This window comes from Amphiura filiformis, chromosome 12, assembly GCF_039555335.1.
Source record: "Amphiura filiformis chromosome 12, Afil_fr2py, whole genome shotgun sequence".
Taxonomy (NCBI): Eukaryota; Metazoa; Echinodermata; class Ophiuroidea; order Amphilepidida; family Amphiuridae; genus Amphiura; species Amphiura filiformis.
Window position 1 is genome coordinate 56,171,854 of NC_092639.1, and position 6,000 is coordinate 56,177,853.

A 6,000-nucleotide genomic window follows, 5' to 3' on the forward strand; every position below is an offset into this window, starting at 1 on the left:
AATCGTGCATCAGTTGGTGCGCCAAAGAAGCATACACACGCATTGCACTGAAATAATTATTCTCATACCTCCAGTTTCCGAGGTCTATTTACTTTGTACTTCTATGTGGACAGACTGTAAGACCCTGGATCATTTTGATACAGCATGAGATTCTTTCTCTATTTTCAAATATCAACGTTTTTTCCATGGAAATCACTGGTTATGGCTTTAACTCTTGTACTCAGATAGATTTTGTATTCAGTGTATTGTGTGTATTATCATTATGCATATTAAGGGAGTATCTATTGTGGTTTATTGAATGGATTTTATATTTAACAAAAAGGTGCTTTTTATTCAGTGTTATGTGATAATGAATATACAAGTACAAAGCATCAGGAATTATGTATAGTTTCTTTCAACTCTTTCCATAATCTTTCTTATAATAGAGTGAAAATCAGAAGTCAATGCCTCATTTATCGCCATGTAGCTTGTAGTTGTAGCCTTCAGTTTAGAACACTACTGAGACCAGGGAGGTCTTCTAAAAATTGTGTATAGGGATGTGCCTCGCAGACTTTCGGACGATGACTTTCTCTATACCTACTTTTTGCTGTTTTTGCTACCCATCAGTATACCAATTTTTCACAAAAAACACCCAAAACGCACCAAGATTTGACATAATTAGGCGCTTTTAGGGACACTTTTGCCCAAATGTACCCAATTGGGCGCATTGGTCTTCACTGAAAACCCACCCATCGATATACCAAAATCGCTGAAAAGGTACCCAAAACTGTGGCTCAACTCTGTATACCTTCAACCATGGAGACCCCCGGACTGAGACATAGTGGAGAACTTTCTCCTCTTGTTGTTCCTTGTCAGCCAGGCGATTAATTATAAAAAGTTACTGGGTCAGTAATTTAAAAAGTTTCTAGTGGATTTAGTGGATATTTGAATTACTAACACTGCCACAAGTACTTCTGAAATGTAAAAAGTCAACCACAATGAGGCATGCTGGTGGGTGTTGATGTCAGAGTCTGTGCACAGAGGCATTTTCCTTTATCCAAACTTGGTTGGTGCCCCCCACCAGACCAAAAAAATCATGGAAAATTGCACTATTATGGCCAGAAATGGCCAGGCAAATCTTTTGATTGGTTACAGGAAAACTTGGTAACATGGTAAGTGATGAAATCAAAACTCTACCAGTGGTTGACCGCTGGTTCCACCTGGTTCTGTCAGGTTACCATTGTTTAGAGCAATAGCAAACGGACGGGACCTGACGGAACCGGCGCGCTGTCAACCGCCGGTCGAGTTTTTCATTTCATCCCTAAGAAGAGTGATAGTGTTGAAGAGGATTGTGCATAAGCCGGGAAATAAGCTACATTTTAATTGGTCACTCAAATTAATATATGGTATAATTAACCAATCAAGTGCTGTATGGAGGCAGTAATTCTCAGAAGGTTAACCCTAATCAAACATTATTTAGTGACCTTTGACCTTGAAGTCAGGAGTACAAAAACTAATTAGAACAAATTTATCCGATAAACTTCTTTCCCATTCCTAGATTTAATTCATTTTTATAGTGTTTTGTGTATATTAAAATGTTGTAAATAATAAACATTAAATAACATTATGGTAACAAAGTTGAATCATCATTACGAAATGATTTGCCTTATAAAAGAAGAATTGTTTGTATCTAAATTGTACTTATTATTACAACATTATGGAATATAAATATGTATGTATAACTTTTTAAAGATATAAATGCTATAAGGCAAAATGAATGCCTAAATGATACATGATAAATCCAAGTGACTCTTCTCACTGAAATAGAAGACTATGATTTGAGATTCTGCTTTTATCAAAATAGGAAACTAATGAAAACAGTATAAAAGATATTGGGAAATGACCAATATGCACTCTAAGACAAAATGGTTCCAAGTAGAACTTAAAGTGGTTCTTGAGCTGTCCTGTTTGTGGAACCTGTAAAGGTTCACAAAGAACAGAAAATGGTTCTAGCAAGGTTAGAAAGTACCATTTTAGATATGAAAAGGGTTATTGAAAGGCCAGAGAGAACCAATTTGGTATTCTTTAAATTTTCAAGAACCATCTTGAAGGTTTTACATAGGTCAGCAGGACAGCCAAGAACCTTTTTTTAAAGAGTGTAGTATTTTTATCAGGATTTTTACTATCCTGAGTGAATTGATTTGTCATATTTTATGAATCCATTAAGAATTAAGACCAGGCAGTATTGGATGTATCATGTCTTGCATCTGAAATCTTCGTATGTTGTTGGTTATAATCGGCTATTCCAGTTGAAATCCATACACCCCCTATGGAAGACATGACCTTAATCTTCTACACAGGGGGTGTGAAATTCAAATGGGGTTACATGAATGGTGACTCCATTTAAAATCTACACTCCCTGTGTGGAAGATTAAGGTCATGTCTTACATAGGGGGTGTATGGATTTCAACTGGAATAGCTCATTTTACAATTATATAGGTTATATCAGAATCATTTTATTCCACAAGGCATTTGATAATGTTATTACTCAGTGTATATATTGAAGCAACTTTTGATGTATTTTAGCCATTTGTAAGAAAATCTATTTTATATGTACATGAATTATTTGAACATCTTGTAACTTTGATGCGATGAATTATTCCTCCTTCGCTGGTTGAAATGTAAGTACTTGATTTGTACATAATTATACTACAGACATATAAATTGTTAGTCTTTACATGTATCCTACTTCTATAATTATGTAGGTAGGTCTACATTTGGAATAGCATTAGGGGCTGTGCAATAATTTTGTGTAGTTCACCACCTAGGCAGGTACATGTAATTATTGCACCACCCCTAAAATGACAAGAAAAGCAGAGAAATTTTCCAGACCAAACTGTTTTGATAGTCATAAAATAATGCTATGAATACTATACAGGGTAATTTAAATCTACTTGTATATACACGGCTTAAAAGCTGTTTAAAACTTTTTAACCAGTGTTGTTTAGGTGAAAGCATACATTAACCAATATACAAGGTGTCCCATAAAAAGGTTACATGTAGAAAATGAACTGCATTTTGTCATGGTACAATAAAACAATGTCATTTTTTCAGATATTATTTATTCATCCTTCTTGTAACTGTTTGCTAAGTTTCAATTCCGTATCTTCAAGGCAATTTAACTTATGAGTGCAAGATGACAGGCGTGTCCAGAGTGGCTAACCATCAAAATATCGCACAACGAAAGTTGAACACAAGCACACCTTTGATTTTTTCTCTATTACTTTTTATGTTTCACTTACTTTTCGTTGTTGAACTTGTTGCACAAAAGAAACATATAAAAAAATTAAATGTTGTACATTGCAAATAAATCACTTTTAGAGCTTCTTGACTCTTGGTGGTAACAAAAAAGGAAGATGGTCATTAGAGAAGAAAAGCAGTTCTGCATGCTGTATCTCATGTCATTAACAGAGTAAAATGAATAACAATCTTTTGCATTTAGACCTTGCTTGGATTTTGTTGACTTGAAATCGCTGCTGTTTGCTTTTACATTTCTGATAGAACTCTTGAAATAAAACTAAAAGTTTTATTCTTTGTTTAGCAGAATAAAATACCGCATCTGACATGCTATGGCTGTGCCCCGCCAAATACACGGTGGCTATGACGGTGACATAATGAACCTCGGGTTGCATTATGTCACGTAAAGAGCTTGGTCAGGAATTTCTGGAATGCGGGCTAAGTACGTAGGTTGTGAACTTGAAACTCACAGGGGTGCTAGTAGAGAGCACATAGATTATGCCATGAAAAGGATATTTATATTTGTTAACATAAACTTAGATTATTTTCAAAAATCTACATGTAACCTTTTTTGGGGGACACCCGGTATATATCAGATGTCTTGAATATTTTGTCTGAAGAAATAGCTTTTATATAGGCCTTTGGCAGTGTTAAATAGTAAAGTGACTGCCAAAATAACTCAATTTATTCAGACTGACTGAGAGTTGGATGCAATCAGGCAAATCAGGTCTGTGAGTTGTATCCAACGAGGTAGAACCAAGGAGTACCAACTCTGCCATGTTTGATGTTTGTGTCCAGTTTCAGTTCAGTGTCGCTCATGGAGGGCAAAATAGTGAAGATAGTTTCACTATATGTCCCGTAAACTTCTATTCAAAGTTTGTTGTACACCTGTGTTGGTGTAAATAATGACTAAAGTTTAAAAGTTTTGATCCAATCACAAATAAATAATTCCTATTTTGGAATTGTTGTGTTGTGTGTGTAACATGTTGTTACAAAAATGCACTCTAAGCTTAGAGCGTGCAAACCTTTGTAACGATGCTCAAGCATAAAGACGCAAGTTATTGTTTGATTTTGGGCTCTTGCTAAAAATTGCTGAAGATACACATATTTCCCCCACCCCCGGAATTCACTTTGACACATGGTTTTAATGGTTTTATTCAAACCTGTGATTGTTCCTGTGAATTCAATATGGTGACCTTGCATGCTTTTCCAATTTTACAGCAAAAAAATTATGTTTGGTTTAGATGAAGTTTTCGTCATCTTCATTCATGTGCTATACCCCTGATCCGCATTGCTTTTCTGATCTCTATTATCGCCATTGGTGAGTCTGTAATGAACCAATCAAAAGCTGTGTATCAGTATGAAACTCAGTGGTAGACTCAGGGGCATAGCCAGGGTTGAGCTGGGGGGAAATTGCCCCTCCCACCTCCCCGAGATTTTTCAGGAATAAAATGTGGTTGGCAAAGAGTACAGTGTTATTAAAATGCCTACAAATGGGACAAAAAATTGACAAATGGGACGAAAATTTAGCTTTTCCCCCACCTCACACTAAAATCTTGAATATGTCACTGGTGGTAGTGTTAGGGGCATGAGAAGCCATTTGCCCTCCCCCAAAACAAATCAATAAAAAGCATACTATTTGGGCAAACAATGGCAACTTGGAGACAAATTTTCCAAATCCCCCTCCCCGAAAAAAATTCTTTGTCCCACCATTGATGAAACTCATGAAATGAAAAGATATATTCTATGGAGAATCTAGATGACAAAATAGTAAAGTAAATACTCTATTGGGGCCTGAAATAGTGGACATTTATTTATAGCTCTATGATAACAGACCACAAGCCTGGGAGAACTTGTACAAATAGTCAAGATGGATATTGATTTGCTCAAAAAGAGATAACTATAAAGTTCAGATTTTGCAGTTTACATGGTTAAAGGGATTCAGAGATCCGTTGAGGAACATAAAAATTTGTATAAAAATGTTGCTTACAAATTGTTGTTCGAGAAAATACTAAAATTTCATGAAAATGGTAAAAAATGTGCTAAAAAGTACAAGAAAAAGTAAAAAGTAAAATCTTAAAGATCAGGGAGGCCAGCATTCAGAGAGCTTTAGGGGGGGGTGAAAGACTTCTCATCGGAGGGGGGGCATCTGCCCCTCTCCTTAGCTACGCCACTGGTTCAGTTTGTGAATGTAAATTGTAAATGTAAAGGCAATCTTCATTAATGATGTTAAAATATGTACATCTCTTATTTATGAAAAAGCCTGAGCGGTGATGATCAAAATGACCTATATTTATGCTGTTTGGTCAATCATGGTATCAATTTGTGAAACAGTCAGGTAAAATATTTTATACTGAAATCATTTGAATAATATTCATTATAATGAATGGAATATAATGTACAGATGCCTAAAATGTATAAAACTTGTTTTATTGTATAGATAACTTTAAGCAGTACAAAATGTGTGACATACAGGCCAACACTAAGAATTTTCAAATGTTGTAATTTACTGTGTGAATACTCAGAAAGTCTGCATAATACTATATAGATTGAAAGACTGAAGTTTTGATGAAATGATTTTCTTGTGTTTCAGTGTTTTGATTAACTGAGCAAGTAAAGGCTCAAAGATTGAGAAGTAAAAGCTTTCCAAGCTAAAGTATAAAAGCGTAACATTAATTAACCCTAACTGAACCAGGTCTCACTAAATCTCACTATTAAAACCAC